Source organism: Lygodium microphyllum, chromosome 11 (assembly GCF_053477565.2).
Source record: "Lygodium microphyllum isolate KBCC chromosome 11, Lygodium_microphyllum_v1.1.10, whole genome shotgun sequence".
NCBI classification, from domain to species: domain Eukaryota; kingdom Viridiplantae; phylum Streptophyta; class Polypodiopsida; order Schizaeales; family Lygodiaceae; genus Lygodium; species Lygodium microphyllum.
Genome location: NC_141145.1, coordinates 81,091,288 through 81,107,884, shown reverse-complemented (window position 1 = coordinate 81,107,884; position 16,597 = coordinate 81,091,288).

Sequence of the window (16,597 nt, the reverse complement as noted above, 5' to 3'; positions counted from 1 at the left end):
GTTACAGAAGCTTTGAAAAGCGGGTTTGATTTTTCCTGTGCAACACACGGAATGGTGTTCGCCAGTTGTGATTAGAAAGAAGAAGAATAATCAAATCCGTTTATGTGTAGACTTTAGGGAGCTGAATAAGCAGACAGTTAAGGACTACTACCCATTACCATTTATTGACCAGATTTTGGATCAATTAGCGGGTAGGGAGATATATTCATTTATGGATTGCTTTGCAGGATATAACCAGATGGCAATTGCAGAAGAGGACAAGTTGAAAACAACTTTCATTACCGTATTTGGTACTTTTGCGTACCATGTGATGGCCTTTGGTTTATGCAATGCGCCTGGTTCGTGGCAACGAACAGCCGATAAGACATTCGGTGACATATCCCCTGAAGAGTTGAGGGTGTTTATTGATGACTTAGGGGCCGCCACCGTGAGAGAAAGGCAGTTGATCATTTTGAGAAAATGCTTTGAGCGCTGTAGACAATTTTGCATTGCCCTAAACCCACGGAAGTGTGCTTTTGGAGTACCTTATGGGCTATTGTTGGGCCATGTGGTCAGTTCGGTAGGGATTGCGACAGACCCTGAGAAGGTCAAAGTTATAGTTGCCATGAGTCCACCACGCACTCCGAAAGAAGTTCATAGCTTTCTGTCTTCGGTTGGTTACTACCGTAGATTCATTAACGCCTTAGCAGAAAGAACGTTGCCACTTACAAATTTATTGTCCTTTAGCTGTTCGTTTGTATGGGGTGATCCTTGCAAGGTAGCATTCGAGGACGTAAAACAAGAGCTAGCAAGAGCGCCCGTTTTAAAAGCACCTAAAAGAGGTGAGGTGTTCTATATATTTTCAGCAGCCACCATGTATAGTATCAGCTGCTGTTTAGCCCAATTTTGGGAAGAGAAGTGGTACCACCCGATTGCTTTTGCTAGTCGGAAGCTGGGGGTATCCGAAATCAATTACACCTACATGGAGAAGCTGTGTCTAGCGATGGTCTTTGGGACCAAGAAGTTCAGGCATTACATTCTCTATGAGAAAGTCGTGCTTTATACGAAGGCGGAGGGACTTCGACTATTGATGAATAAGTTACAGCCGCCTGATCGTTTAGCGAAGTGGTTGATCACTTTGCAGGAATTTGATTATGAAATCAAGAGTAAGCCACCAAGGTTGCAAGGCATCGTGGAATGTCTAGTGGACTTTGGGGAGCCGAAAGAATCTGTGGCTGAAGGTAGTGACATGGAGATGATATTTAAAATAGATACGGCATCTATTCCCTCCTGGTATGCTGCAATAACGCATTATTTATCAACAGGAGAGGCGGGATCCGAATTATCTAAGGCTGAGAAAAGGAAAATTAAGCAGCAAGCGTTAAAGTTTGCCTTGATCGCAGGTACATTATATCGGCAAGGGGTTGATGATATCTATCGCCGATGTGTGACGCCTGACGAGGTGCCATTCATTTTGGAAGAGTGTCATGATTCTGCTTGCGGTGGCCATTTTTCTGGACGGCTTACAGCACAAAAGGCTTTAAGAGCAGGTTTTTGGTGGCCTGCCATTTTCCAGGATGCGTTTGCGTATGTTAAGCGATGCGATATTTGCCAACGACATGATAGTCGAGAGAATAGGAAACGACCACTCACCCCTATTATGGCGATACTTCCATTTGAGAAGTGGGGAATAGACTTTGTGGGTCCTATTACTCCGTCATCGACTACGCAAAAGAGGTACATCATTGTAGCAACTGACTACTTCACAAAGTGGTCAGAAGCACGTGCAACAAGGAAAGATGATGCTAAAGAAACTGCTAGTTTCCTTTTAGAGCAGATAATATGCCGGTTTGGTCCACCGAAAGAATTAGTGTCGGACCGCGGAACTCATTTCCTGAATAAGGTGATCAAAGGATTGACAGAGTTGTGGAACATTAAGCATAACAAGACAACCCCCTATAATCCGCAAGCCAATGGGCAAGTCGAAAGTACCAATAAGCAGCTTGTGGGCATCCTGTCCAAAATTGTGTCGGAAAAGAAACGGGATTGGGATAAAAAGTTATACGTGGCAGTGTGGGCTTATAATACGACTTTCAAACGAGCCACTGGCCATACCCCGTTCAAGTTAGTATATGGGGAGGAGTGTGTCTTGCCTCTAGAAATTGAGCTGCCGACTATTCGGTTTGCCATCAATCATTCTTTGAGCGATGAAGACGCTCTTTTTGAGCGCTTGACGACACTGGCACATTTAGATGAGCTTAAGCTGCAGAGCTTATTGCACCAAGAAGTGGCGAAGCGCCGAATGAAGAAGCTACACGACCTCAAAGCCAAGAAATACACCTTCAAGAAAGGACAGCTTGTTCTGTATTATGACGCACGACGTGAATTATTCCCAGGCAAGCTAGAACCCAAATGGGATGGGCCCTATAAGATCGTTAGGATAGGAAAGAATAAATCCACAGTTTTGTTAGCTGACCTTGAGGGGATAGAATTTAAAAATAAGGTTAATCTTAATAAGATTAAACCTTATTATTTCTGATTGCACTAATGCTATGACTGCCTTGCAGGTCTAGGCGAGATCGATCAAACATCTGCAAGGAAATCGTGATAGAGGTTGATGGGTCGTCTGATCCCTTATTTAGAACACCCATATTTAGAACAGAGGTATCATCAGGGAAAGCTCATTTGGTGGAGCAAAGGATACAAGGTGATTGAGCAAGAAGGCGGAACATTTATTTGGGAAATCAAGGTCTTCTGCCATCACTGCCTACAAATTTTGACGAGTATCCCTGTTGAATTCAATGATGATGGAGGGATGGAGCCTACAGTCCACCTATTGAATATGCTGAATTTCGATTACCATAATTACGAGTAGAGTTCCGGATGGCGGGATATGTAAACCCTTTATGGACGTACACCTTGTACTTTGATGGGGCGTCCAGGGGTGCATGTAAAAAAGGAAGTGTAGGAGTTGTCATCCGAGACCCCCGACGACGCATTGTCATGAAGTTAGCTGCTTATCTCGGGGCGAATTTTACTAATAATATGGCCGAATACAAAGCCCTGATCATGGGTTTGAATATTGCAAAAAAGGGTGGTATCCGCCAGTTGTTGATAAAAGGGGACTCTCAGTTGGTTTTAAATCAACTCAATGGGACGTACATGGTGCGGAACCCGATCCTTTGTATGTACCATCACACTGCCATAGCCCTGCTAGACGAATTCGATAGAGTGTCTTTTCAGCTGATTCCACGGAATTGGAATCAGTTTGCCGATTCATTGGCTAATCTTGCGTATGAAGAGGACCTCTTCTTTAATTGTGGCCCTTGTCCCGATATATCTATTGATGGTGAGACAGGACCTGGTCGTTTGTGGGGTATGCTTTCTGAACATGCCCTCTTTGGCAGACGATGGTTGATTTGGGTGATGCAGAGGGTAAGCGAGACTCATCTACCTTTATTATCTCAGACCCACAGACTGATTCGACGACATGTGATGCGAACACCTCTTGCGATATACGCAGGAGGGATAGGTCATAATCTACTGCACCTAGTTTAGGGCTACAAGCCCTGTTTCCCTGGGAATAGTATGCTTTGCTGTCTATCATAGTTGTTTCCAGGAGGATGTTATGCATAGTATTGTTTGATTTCATTAGGCCAAGAGGGCCGATGCAGTTTGGTAGCAACGTCATGTCTGATTTCATTAGGCCAAGAGGGCCATTTCCCTGTCTAGTGCGGGTGCGTTTAATTGGGTTTTGGTTTAGTGTTGTGCTGGACAGGTTTCGCGGGTTGTGGAATTTGGTGGAGCCTGGAGGAGCCTTTGCTGCGATGGAAGCTTCTTGTGGCCAATCCAGGTGATACCTCTCCTTTACGAGTACCTTTCTTTCCTGTTATATGTGTATTTGTACTTGTTGAGGGGATACTTTTTATTGGGGACCGGCAACCAAGGCATGAAGTCCCAGGTTTAGGCTAAGTATGTTTGAGGGAGGTCGGAGTAGTCATTGCCTCCTGTAAAGACATTGTTAGGCATTGAAAGACTTGTTTGAGAAGGAAGTCCTAGTGGCCCTGTCCTGCTAACCTGCTCGGCAGCCGTTCTAGGAGTTCTTGTTAGTAGTGAGGCAGTTAGATAAGCCTGCTAGAAGATCATAATGCTGATGCCAAGAAATCCTGAATATCCTAAAAGATGAATACGAATACAAAGGTGTGTAAAAAGGGGTTCTAACCCCTATCAAAGAAAAGAAAAGAAATGAAAATATATAAGCAGTTGATCATTGCCTTGCGGAGGCCTGGTAGGTTCCTGGGGACGAATCAGACCCGGGGCCGATACCTTGTCTCCCTAGGGGTGGCTTCTTGCTGGAAAAATAATATCAAAACAAGGAAGGTTGGAGCGAAAATAAAAGTGAGCGTTAGAAAAGGATTAAGTGTCGCCTTGCGAGGGCTTGGTAGGTTCTTGGGTGCCGAGACAGGTCCTGAGACCGATGCCCTGTTCTCCTTGGGTCACTACGCTTAGCTCCCTCCTTTTTACATGCCCAAGTCTGTTCATCCAATAAAAATCCTCAAAGAAGAACTGTACTGAAAGAAAATATTCTTTGATCAGGCTATAGGAGTCCTCGCCTTGTCGGAGCTCCTAGTTGGGTTGTCTTTAGTTGGTAAGTAGTTCAGACTACCACTTAGGGCAACCTCTTTGGCAGTTTTTTTTAGTTTGGCTGTGTTGGAGCAGTTGGTTAGTGACTCGCTTCGGATCTTCTATTAAATGATGCTAGGCCTACTCCTTGTGGATGTTATGCCTTGGTTCTGCCAGGGGTAGGGGGAGCATTGTGCTGAGTTTTTATTATATAATTGTTTTGTATCAGTTTGATGCTTCTTTGGTTGTTTATGTGCAGATATGTTCGTGGATTCGACGGGCTGAGTCGCCCTATCCTGTGGTCGCCAATGAGAGCGGAATTTAGGGGACGGGAAGTGCTTAAAAATAGCTAAAAATTATGAATATCAAGGGAAAAATATTCAATGTCAAAGGCGGCGGCTCGATCTAGGACGATTTTAAGCGCCAAAGTGCTTTAAAGGCGCCCGAGCGACACTTGTTGATTTTTCATAATTTTTCAGACGGTCGTGCGGGTTGACACGAGCTACTGGCCAATGCGGGATGCTAAGCCGGACGCCCAAGATTTTTCAGAGCTCAATTCGGAGTCCGGACGGGGAAATGGCCAAGGAAACGGTCAAGATATGAAAAGGTGGACACTTGGGAGGCCAAATTTGAGCATGCCTTTTGAGTTTGGACCCCCCCCAAAAATTTTATGCACCTTATGAAGCAAAAAACGTGGAGAGAGAATGAAGAGACATGAAAAAACGTGGAAGAAGATGGCGCCCGAAAAATGCGCCATGGATGGAGAGAGGCATCATGGCTGCTGCAAACAACCCCCCCAATGGATTATGGGGCTTCATTCCCCTCTGTCTGTGGACTCTATCGCCGCCTCTCGCCCGAGAAATGGTGGTCTCTTTGGAGAATTCTGATTTCAGTCTTTCTCTCTCCTCCCTCTCTCTCTTCTAAAGGCAAGTTCATATGGGGAGAAGAAGGAAGAAGAAAGAATGATGGAGGCTTGTCCGGCATAGATCGGATTGCTATACGGGCTGAGAATGGTGATTTGTGATGTGGCTGGACATGAAGTGCTGCTGTTTTCCAAATCTACAGCCATGGACACAAAACCCGAAACACGCAAATAAGCGGTAATTTAAAATTTTCAAAGGAAATTTGAGTTTTTATGGCTTTTGATGGATGAAATGGGGTTCATGTGGGATAATAATTGTTCATGATGCTGTTTTCTATGAGTTCTTGCTGGTCATGATCAAAAAATCAAAAAAATATGCATTTTGTGGTTCAAAATAATATGCTAAAACACGTAAAACATGAAAAACAAGGGAAAATGAGGGTTTTTGGCATAAAAAATGGAAAAATGGATAGGAACATCAACTAAATTCTCATTTTTCTGCAAGAAGGAACTAAGGGCCACAGCCCATAACCTGTTTTGAATTTTCAGCAATTAAATAATGCAGGAAAATAAGGGAAAATAGGGAAAAACCATGAAAAATAGGGAAAAAATGCATTTTGGGTTCCGAAAAATAAGGATAAATAAGAGCAATGGTTGTGAATGGTTGTGGGGACTGAAGCATGAGGATTTGCCTCAGTTCAACCCCGCCTTCTTGTTCTAGTGTGTCTTTTTCTAGTTTTTTTCACATAAAATGATGTCAAAATACCCTATAAATCTATCCAACGATGCAATACTTAAACGGGGAAGGGTAGAGAAGTTGAAATATGTCTAAATGCCATGTGAAGTGATGGGAAAGTTGATGATTTCTATGCATAGCATTTAGGACGGATGATAATTAAAATTAAGAGCTTAGTAGCACGAGGATCACCTCGGTGCTAGGCCCATGCAACGAAGCACAAAGCGGTTAGAAAGAAAAGCATGAAAGAATGTTTTGTACTTGTGCACGCTGCTGGTTTTTAAAATGTTTGAGCACTAGACATCCACCAAATGCATAGAGCATGAAAAGACTTTAAAAGTATCAGAGTTAGCTCCTGGATATGCATAGCAATTGTTTTCAGTAGGCCTGTAACCCACCGTTGAGAGTGTGAGGTTCCCATGCTGTAGGCTAGTCGTGGGATCATAAAGGGGAAGTCAAGTGAGGAAATGGTACATTCCTGGACACGCTTATTTGGTACCTTGAGCGACGTTTGTGCGAAATGTCTAAATGTGGAGCGACGCATCGAGGGGCCAATCCCCAAGGTGTAGGAGAGTCGCAGAGGGTTGACGGCATTCAGCCGTAGGAGGAACCCCATGTGTATGTGATTCGAGCCTTTTGGCTATGTGAAAGGGACTCCCTCTAAGGAGTAATATTGGGTTAGGATCAGTTGGACTACAACGTATTACAAACGCAATGTTTAGGAAGGCAGAGATTTTGATAGACGCTCCTGGCCGCGAGGCCGAGGGGTTGTCTTGCGCATAGTGACGAGGTCAGGCTAGTGCATGAGCCAGTGCCGGCCCGTTTTTAGGTCCATCATTGACACTCGCGTTTCACTGAACACGCTTGAGAAAAATTCAGCTGAAACGCAAAAATGACATGCAGCATGGATAGCTCTTGTCTGAAACTTGTGTTTCGCTGGACATGCTGGAGAAGAAGTAACATGTCTTTTTTTGGCAGATGGCTAGAACTAAGGCAACAGCAAGAAAGGAGAAGATTGATCCTAGGGATTTAACATCAAAGATTCATCAGTCTTCAAAGCCTCAAAAGCTCTCTAGAAAATCAAAGCCAAAGAGAAAGTTTTCTCAAAATGTCAGGTGCTTAAGGGAGATTAGGAAGGTAGTAAAGGCTCTTGACAATGCAATTCCAAAGTTTTCTTTTCAGAGGCTTGTTAGGAAAATTTGTGACAAATATAGTTTGGGTAGTTTCAGATGGACAAGAATAGCTCTTAATTGTATACAAGAAGCCACAGAGGATTTTTTAGTTGAGTTTTTTCAAGATGCCTATATTTGTGCTGCTCATGCTCATAGGCTCACACTCATGGACAAGGACATGGTAATTCTTAGGAGGCTAAGATATAGATTTTCAAAGGTCCTTGAGCCAATTCCCCTCACTGATGTGAAGACATTTAATATCCTTAATGTGCCCCCCAGCTAGGAGAAAGAAAGATGATTCTGGTCTCAGGGTTGAGGATGTCACCCATGAGAGGGATACAAGGCAATATGAAAAAGAGGAGAAAGCTAAAGAGGAACAAGCAGATAAATGGAGAGAGTATAGGAGGCAAAGGGTTGAAGAAAGGGAAACAGAGCAACTACAGTCCTTTGAAAATGATCTAGCCACCCTTCTTGAAGCAGCTAATCCAAAAGGATTCAGTGTGTTTTGTTTCTTACCTGGTGACTTAGGCAAAAGAACTGAGGTTGTCTCCTTTGATGCTGTATGTGTTCAGATTCTTAAGGATAAAAGAAGAGAATTAATTGACAGTATTATTCTTGTTGGCCTAAGTTACTTATACTTTTTGATATTTTTTTAACAATAAGATTTTTCTTGTTTATACTCACTATTTCTATGCCTTTTCTAGGTGTATAATGCATGAGTTTCCTTTGGATATACAACAAAAAATTGAGGTTCTTGATCCATCTACCTCATTCTTTTGGGGCTAGAGGGTGATTGCAAATGCTAGAAGAATGGTTAACTTTGTTTATCTTAATGATGATAAACATGTAAAGGTAATATAAAAGATGCTAAACTTTAATATAGATATTAATTGCAAATAGTCCATTTTTGATAAAAATATAGTCTATTGTAAGAACAATAATGAACTAAAATTCTTTTTTCTATAAATGTGTGAGTTTTTGAAGGATTGCTATACATCTGAGCATGTTTGGTACGTCAGAGCAAAGCTCTTGAAGTATATAATGGTCAATTGTATACAACCAACAACAGAGATTGGTGGGGATTCACACCATGAAGGAGATGTGGTGCCTATAACCACGGAAGGCGAAGCCACAGCTTCAACACCTTCTATACCCAAGACATCAAAGAAAGGCAAAAGGACTCCTAGAAAGGATAGTTCTCCAAAAAAGAAATAGCTTTGCCATATCGCCTTGTAAGCCTTCATATATAGAAATTTGCCCTTCAGCCCTTGTATATCTCATAGAGATGGCAGATAGACATCTGCTACAAAATTTGTACATATATTTTATATTGATAGTAAATATATATTTTCTTGAATGTCCTTGCAGTGTATATTATTTTCTCTCCTTTTCGATATCTGCAAAAAATAAATTACAAAAGTTTGTTAGTTAGAAAGTGAGATCTTGATATACATCTAAGTAGATATAATATGATGTGAAAACTTACTCATTTCTTGTCAAGTTGGAATACAAAGGAGCATGGTAGTTCGATGTCTTCATTTTGTAAATCCATCCTCACTTGATGTAGCGTACATGATTTTCTGATCTTTAAGATTGCAATAATATCCTCGTTGAACCAAATATCAAGATCCACTATAGGATCTTTGCTGAAATCATTAAGATTCTGGTCTAAAGCAACTAGACTACTACCAATAAAATGCCATCAACTATAGTAAAAGCTAAGGATAAAATTTTGAGTAGAAATCATATATTTGCAAGCTATAGAGTCTTGATCTATCTTACATATAATTTTTCCTTCTGTCCTTGTATCCCATCCTTCATCAACAAATTGTATGATATGATCATATGTTAGTCTCTTCACTGAAAGCATGGTTTTTGTTATTCTTATCTCCATATTAGAGAAGAAATAAATAAATATATTAATAGGCATAAATAAAGTAACTTTTCTTAGCCTACTTGAGATATTAGATTTTAGTGCTTTCTGGATCTCAGAAAATATCTTACATCTATAGCCCTCACTAGTAGCTGGACTTGGCAAAGGCCACTCAAAGCTTGAAAAATATGGCAAAGGAAGGAGTTTTATTGATCCCCATTGGCAACGTCGCATAGGAATAACATAAGAATGGTCATAAAAGAATATTCCATTCTCTGCAAGCTCTGTCTTCTTTCTACCTCTATACATTTCTTCTCCAATTGAACCATGTATAACATCAATAATAGATTCCACTGGTTGCCATTCCTCGAGATTAGAGGGATAGACATCTACAAGAAAAACAAATATTATAATGGAAAAACCTAAACCATGTTTAAGAAATGAAAAACTTTAAGAATCAAATTCTTACAATTTGGTCTATGCATTGGAAGCTTTGAAGATCCATGTTTCAAACACATCTCTCTATGCATGAACACATGTTGCACTAGTACCTCTTTGATGCTATTCTTATTTTCTCCAAGCTTAAAATCTCGGATTCTAGTAGGAATCCATCTTCCATCAGTTTTGAATGAGTTAAACACTGATATGGATGTGATTTGGGAGCTTGGATGCCTTGTTGAAGGTCGAATTTCTATATCCATGGTAGAAGAGAGAGAGACATGCACAGAGAGAGAGAGAGAGAGAGAGAGAGAGAGAGAGGACTAGGCTACCATAACGGAGGGAAAAACAATAGAGAAATAAAAGAAAGGAGGGAAAAAACTGAGCACCATGCTTTTTACCAATTTGAATTTTGATTACATAAGTCATTATCATTAATCTAGAAACATCATTAAATAAAAGTAGCCGAGACTTTATGCCATTAATGCAAATATGTCATAATCACGAATATAAGAGACTAAAAATACATAATAAAAATACAAATTGTAATATTATTATATTTATATATTTTTGTAAAATGATTTTTATTTTTTTAAAATAGAAGTTCCGTTACGGAGGCTTTGCTCTTATTGGTCTAGAGTACTCTCTCTCCACATCCTAAAAGGCATTTTCGAGACCTCAAAACTCCCCTAATGATAGTTGAAACAAATTGTCTTCCACTCTTGGGCATGATTGCCAACTGCTCCACTCCCGACATAACTGTGCTAAGATGGATAGCCTATATTAAATCCTTAAATTGTGATTTGAAACATATTGTAGGAAGAGATAATCTAGTTGCTGACATGCTTTTGCGTGCCAAATATAAAGATGAAGAAGAGATAATGGATGAGGAAGAAACAAAGTCTATATTTGCTGAAAATGATGCTGTAATTGCAGGTTCAGATCTAAAAACAGCAAGTACAAATATTCCTTATGATGGTACAACTGTCATAAGTGTAGGTACATCATTAATTATGACAAGTACAACAAGTTCAGCTACTGTAATAGAATTTACAACAGTAAAGATAGAAGAAACAACCATGGAAGGACTGTGGCAGCTGAAAGACAGCATGCTCAATGTTTTGTTTTGACTTGTTCTCATTTTAAAGAAGATTATTATGCAGATGATTGGCTTAAAATTGGCCAATTCCTGAGCACTATGACAAAGAAGGAAGATTGGACTAATGAAGAGTTCAAGAAAATCAAGAGAAAGGCTCATGGCTTCTTTCTCAAAGATGGCTACCTTTGGAGGCATGCAAAGAAGAAAGGAAGAGCACATGTTCGTGTCCTAGGAGATAAGAAGACTCAAAGATAGGTCATGCAAGAATTTCATGAAAGCCTATTGGCTGGCCATAGAGGCGTATAGGGCACTTTTGCCAAAATAAAAGAGAAATTTTGGTGGCAAAACATGCATAAAGACATTGAGCACTTTGTCGAGACTTGTCATGTTTGTCAAATGTACTCTATGGTTAAGCATAGAGATGGGCTTCAACCTACCTTTCCTTTATCTATTCATTACAAATGGGTTGTTGATTTAGTAACCATGCCTACATGAATTTGGAACATGAGATATCTAGTGCTTGCTAGAGAAGATCTCACAAATCAGGTGGAAGGAAAAGCCTTGACAACAAAGTCCATTCAAGCTATTTGTAGATTTTTACTTGAGGAAGTATTTTGCAGGTATGGCTGTGTTGCCAAAGTAACTGCTGATAGAGGAGAATTGGATGCCGATGAGGCTTGCCATTTCCTTTCTCAATTGGGAATCAAGCTATCTCTTACAAGGAGTTCAAAGAAGGTGATCTTGTTCTAGCCTATGATTCAAAATTTGGCAAGTTTCCTAGCAAGCTCCAACAACGGTGGATGGGCCCGTATAAGGTACTGGCTGTCAGTTCTAACAGTTCTATTCAGGTATAGACCGTTGATACCTCTGATGATCCTTTCCTCATCAATGGCTATCGCCTGAAAAAGTACTTCCCTCCCTGGGGATCTTGATAATCATAGTCAACCTACCCTCTCCCTTTTGGGCGTTGCACTGTCCTTCTTGTCATATTGCTAATAGCCCTTATGATTCTCCTCATGAGGCGGTCTCGTTCTGCTACCCCCTCACAGAAACATCTCAATCTGACATTGTTCTCTTCTCGTTTGATCCAACAACGGTGGCGAGTGTTAACCTCAATACGAACAAAGCAAAAGAAAGTGGGAAAGACGTAGGGTAAAGGCAAAAAAAAGGTAGCCCGACTGAAGAAAGAAGAGGAAAGAAGACCAAAAGTGCAAGGGCAACCTTAAAAGTCCAAGGCAAATGCAAAAGGGAAAAAAGGCACATTTTAAAATAAAAAGGCGCACCCTGAAATCTTGTAAAAGAGCGTCGGGCTCTCACTCGTGCAATTTGTAAATGTAGACAGGCGACAGAAAGGAAGCTAGGAAGATAGAAGGACAATGAGAAAAGGGGCCTAGGCTAATGGCCGGCCATGTAAAAAAGGGGGATGACCGCCCATGGAAATTAGGGCATGTATATAAAGTTGAAAAGTGAATGAGAAGCTCATTCTTGTGTGTGGCCAAAAGTAGCTCTCCTCTTCTTCTTCTTCTTCTTGTTCTTTCTTGCTTGAGCTTGTGCTTGAGAGAGGGAGTGTGAGAGCGTGAGGGAGTGTGTGTGTGAGGGTGAGGGACCATGGGGTGGAGAAGCTCTCTATCTTCTCCTCTCTTCTTCTCTTCTCTTCTCTTCTCTTGTCTTGCTCACGGCAATGGAGCTTGGAGCTTGGAGCGGGAGGATCGAGATTGCTTGAAGCTTGCACTTGGATTGTGGAGCTATTGGAGTGCGCGAGAGAGGAGGTAACTCGAACGGCACGGAGGTAAGCTCACTACACCCATAGATATGGATGGCGCGTCGGTTATGTGAGAGGTAGCCATTAGTGCTCGGCTTGGAACGCTTGAAACAATAAGCGGTCCGTGGGTCTTGGCAGTTGAGCGAAAGCTCCCACATTTTGGTTCCGTTGCCAGGACCAACAGATTCAAGCTTGAGCACTTGCGCGCCTCATATCAAGCATCGAAGTAGGGTATTCATCCCCAAAACGAAGCTTGAGGTAGGTAGGAAGTTGGGTGTTTTTGATCTTCAGAACAGGTAAGTATTTTGGGATATTCTAGTTGTTTGATGATTGGAAAACATGGAGAAAGTAGTTTAGTGTTTTGCTTTCGATTTATGTTGTGTTTAGGGTAGGTTAACAGTAGGAAATCACACCCGAAAGGCAGAGGGTTGCTACTGTGAAACAGGGAGAAAATCGGGGAAAACAGGGGAAAAATGGAGGAAATGCACATGTAAATGTGTAGGAAACGCTAGGAGAGTGATCTGTAGTATTCAGGGAGGGACCAGCAGGGTATAAGTTCTGGAAGGGCAAGAGAATCCTCATTTGCAAACAGCTGAGAGTGAGAGAGAGAGAGAGAGAGAGAGAGAGAGCGAGCTTGGCGACCGTCCGATCGACCAGGGCACGGAGTGATATTGCATTCGGCAATCCCCATGTACACCGATCTCTCCCTAACCACTCCAACTCCATCGCTGGTGAATTTTGTGGTCAATAGTAATAGATATCTGGAGATATTTGGGTGAATCCGTGCTCGCAACTTCGTCAGGTCGATGGACTCGGACGTTCGACCTAGTGTCCGATTCCCAGAATCGAACACTCGGACAATCGTCTAACTTGGACGCTCGGAGACTCGGAGACTCGGACACTCGGACTCGGACTCACCCTGTCCGATCAGACGAATTAAGACACGTCAGCAATCAGACCACCTGCCCGGTCCGATTCCCAGAATCGGACCCGCCCATAATCAGACCACCCAGAATCGGACCAGCCTAGAATCGGACCACCTTTGTTCGATTCATTGAACACTTGCCCATCCGATTTTTTAGAATCGAGCACTCGGACTCTGAGACTGCCACTCAGCCCTGACACACCTAGTCCGATTCCCAGAATCGGACCACTGGTAAATCGGACGTCCGATTCCCAGAGTCAAACCAAAAAAAAAAAAAGGGGGGAAACATCAAAACTTGACCCACCAAGGGACACACTGGAGCATTCCCCAGCGACCTACCCCCTAGTGAACAAGGAGAAGCAGCACAAGACCCTAGAACCCATTAGAACGGCCAAGACTTGAGTAACAAAGCCTATCAGGCCCGAAACGAGCGAGAGTGAGTAAGACGCCGGGAAATTGCTTGTAGCACTCATGTTGAATTTCCGCATTTGAAGTACACTTAGGAAAGCTGAAAGCCTGATTGAGCACAAGTGTACGAGGAACAACACACTCACGAGTGACCATAAGTTGAGCACTATATTCAGAAATTAAAGGAACTCACTCAGATAAATCGCTCAAAAAACCCACCAATAGGAGAGGACCCAAGACATAGACAAACGCGCGAAGCGCAGGATAGAACCAAGCAAGGAGCTTCAACGACAAGGATCTGTCTCACGACTAGTTAACCTGATTGAGAGCGCAGCGAGGCGCAAGAATTTAACCATGATGGAGAAAAGCTCAGACCATCGGTCTACCGAGGAGCTTGATGTGAGTGTATTCCTAGACGCTATACAGTAGATGGTGAGCAGTTAAAATGCACATGCCTGGTACGAGCACCGTGGCAGGACGATAGATGCAATCATTGCAGACCTAGAGGAGGAGAGAAGGCTAGCCCGTAGGGCATTGCAAGGCATAGCTGTGTATAATAGGGATCAACAAGCTAGGAGCCTAAGGCAAAGCATGGAGCTGCATGAGATACATCAAGTGCTGAAGTTGGCTGGCCGGAATTGAACAGACCATGAGAGAGCACTAGAGGGAGATCTGACGCTGAGCGAGCTCCTCATGAAATGCCTGCTTGATAACACCGCAGTAGAGCAGAGTGCCACTGCACTAGCGACGTCTCTGCTTGTAGGATTAGGGCCAAGCCAAGGCTCAAAGAACTAGGCCAAAATACCGATTGTTGCCAAGGAACTCGACAAGTACCAAGCGCATGACGATCCGTACAGCTTTGTTGAGTAGTTTGAGCAAGCCTGCGAAGCCAACGGCCTCAATGACCAGGCTCAATGCTCGGAAGCCTTCGGACTTTGCTTAAGCGATAAGGGTAGGACATGGTATACAAGCGTGGATGCCGTGGAACAATCCAACTTCAATAATCTCAAGGATCTCTTCATCAAGAGGTTTGCCGAACCTGGATACTCCAACAACCTGCTGGTACGCTTGATGAATGTCAAACAGAAGGAGAAGGAGGACATCTGTGACTATGTGACCCACGTGAGAAGTCTCTTTAAGAGAATCCCCTTGGGCGAGCGATCGACTGACAAAGCAGTTTCAATTGTATTCATCAGCGGAATTAGAGATGAGGAGTTATATAAGGCATTGGCAGGTAATTCAAGCTTGCAACGAGACGTGGTGGCTAGAGTTTTTGAGGAAGCCATCAGAGTCGATGACCAACTGAAAGAGCAAAGCTCTAGGAGCTCAACTCTGGAAGAGACTAACCCGCGAAGCGTAGATCAAATATCAACCTCTAGTGAGCGGTCAAACCCATCATCCCAAGATAAGGGGAAGACCACCGAGACTTGGCTGAGGTCAAGATGGAATTAGCCAAAATACAAGACATGTTGAGACGACCGACGCGTCCGCACATCCAGTGCGTGTACTGTGGCAGAAACCACCTGCCAGCAGAGTGTCAAGACCCTAGGTCAAGACCTTGCACTAACTGCGGTAGGTTCGACCACGATGCCGCACACTGCAGATTACCACGAAGACTACCATACGCGCAACCCTACAGCCAGCCTTATCTGGCTAACAAGCCGCAGCCATTCTTCGGACGGGGAGCCCCGTTAGCCTTGCCTGCGCCTGACAATGTGAAACCATTTGTCCCTAGAATGGACATAAATCCTACCGGCATTCCTAGACCGCCTGGTCCCTATGTGACCCACCCACCGAGGGACGCTCCTGTACACTACGTGGAGGAGCCCAGTGATGAAGAGACCTACATATACCATTGCGTCTCGCATGACGACGAGGGCAACGTGGTCCTCATAGATTATCGACCCGTGCCGGTGATGGCGTTAGGACGAGGATGGGGTAGAGGCCTAGGAGGGCAACCATAGGATCCGGTCACTTGTTGGACCTGCGGACATCCCGGTCATGTCTCATCACACTACCTTGAAAGAGAGCAGCAAAACAGGGACAAAGCTGACCAAAGGTGCGCAGAATGTGGAATCACCCATCTTTTCATAGACTGCCCAAAGCGGAAGTCATCCTCCGGTTCAGCTAATTTTCCATCCATCCCATTGGGGCTGTTTGGTATTGAAAACCGCGATGGGGAGGCCACACTTATTCCCTTGCAAGTTATGACCTGAGCCCAAACGAAGCAGGTCGGCATCTCTCTGCCAGGACCTAGCAATCTTGACGCGACCTTAGTAGGAAAAAAAAGCCGTAGGTAGAGAAAGAAGAGATCGGAAGCTAAGGTCACACTAAAGACCGATAGTATTACGACCTTACCTAATGGGAAGAAAGTCTTAGATGCAGAGGCAGAGAATTCAGTCCCTAAAAAATCCCAAAAGGGAAGCACTAAGATAGGGGAATACCCGCACCCCAAGCGGCAATTAGAGGCCATAAAAAAGATGAAGGAATGGGTGAGGGAGGCTCAGCAGCATCTCAAGGATGCTGAACCCATCATAGAGGATGAGATCGATGATCTCTCGAGCATGAGCATGCCAATGTCGCCACCTCAACCTAAGTCGACCAAAGCCAGTGCGCCACCAGTAGTGCCGCTGAGACCATGTCTAGACGCAACAGAACCGCAGAATAGCCACACCCAGTGGTCAGGATAGTTTAGGCTAAGAGGAGGATGAGTGTCCGAC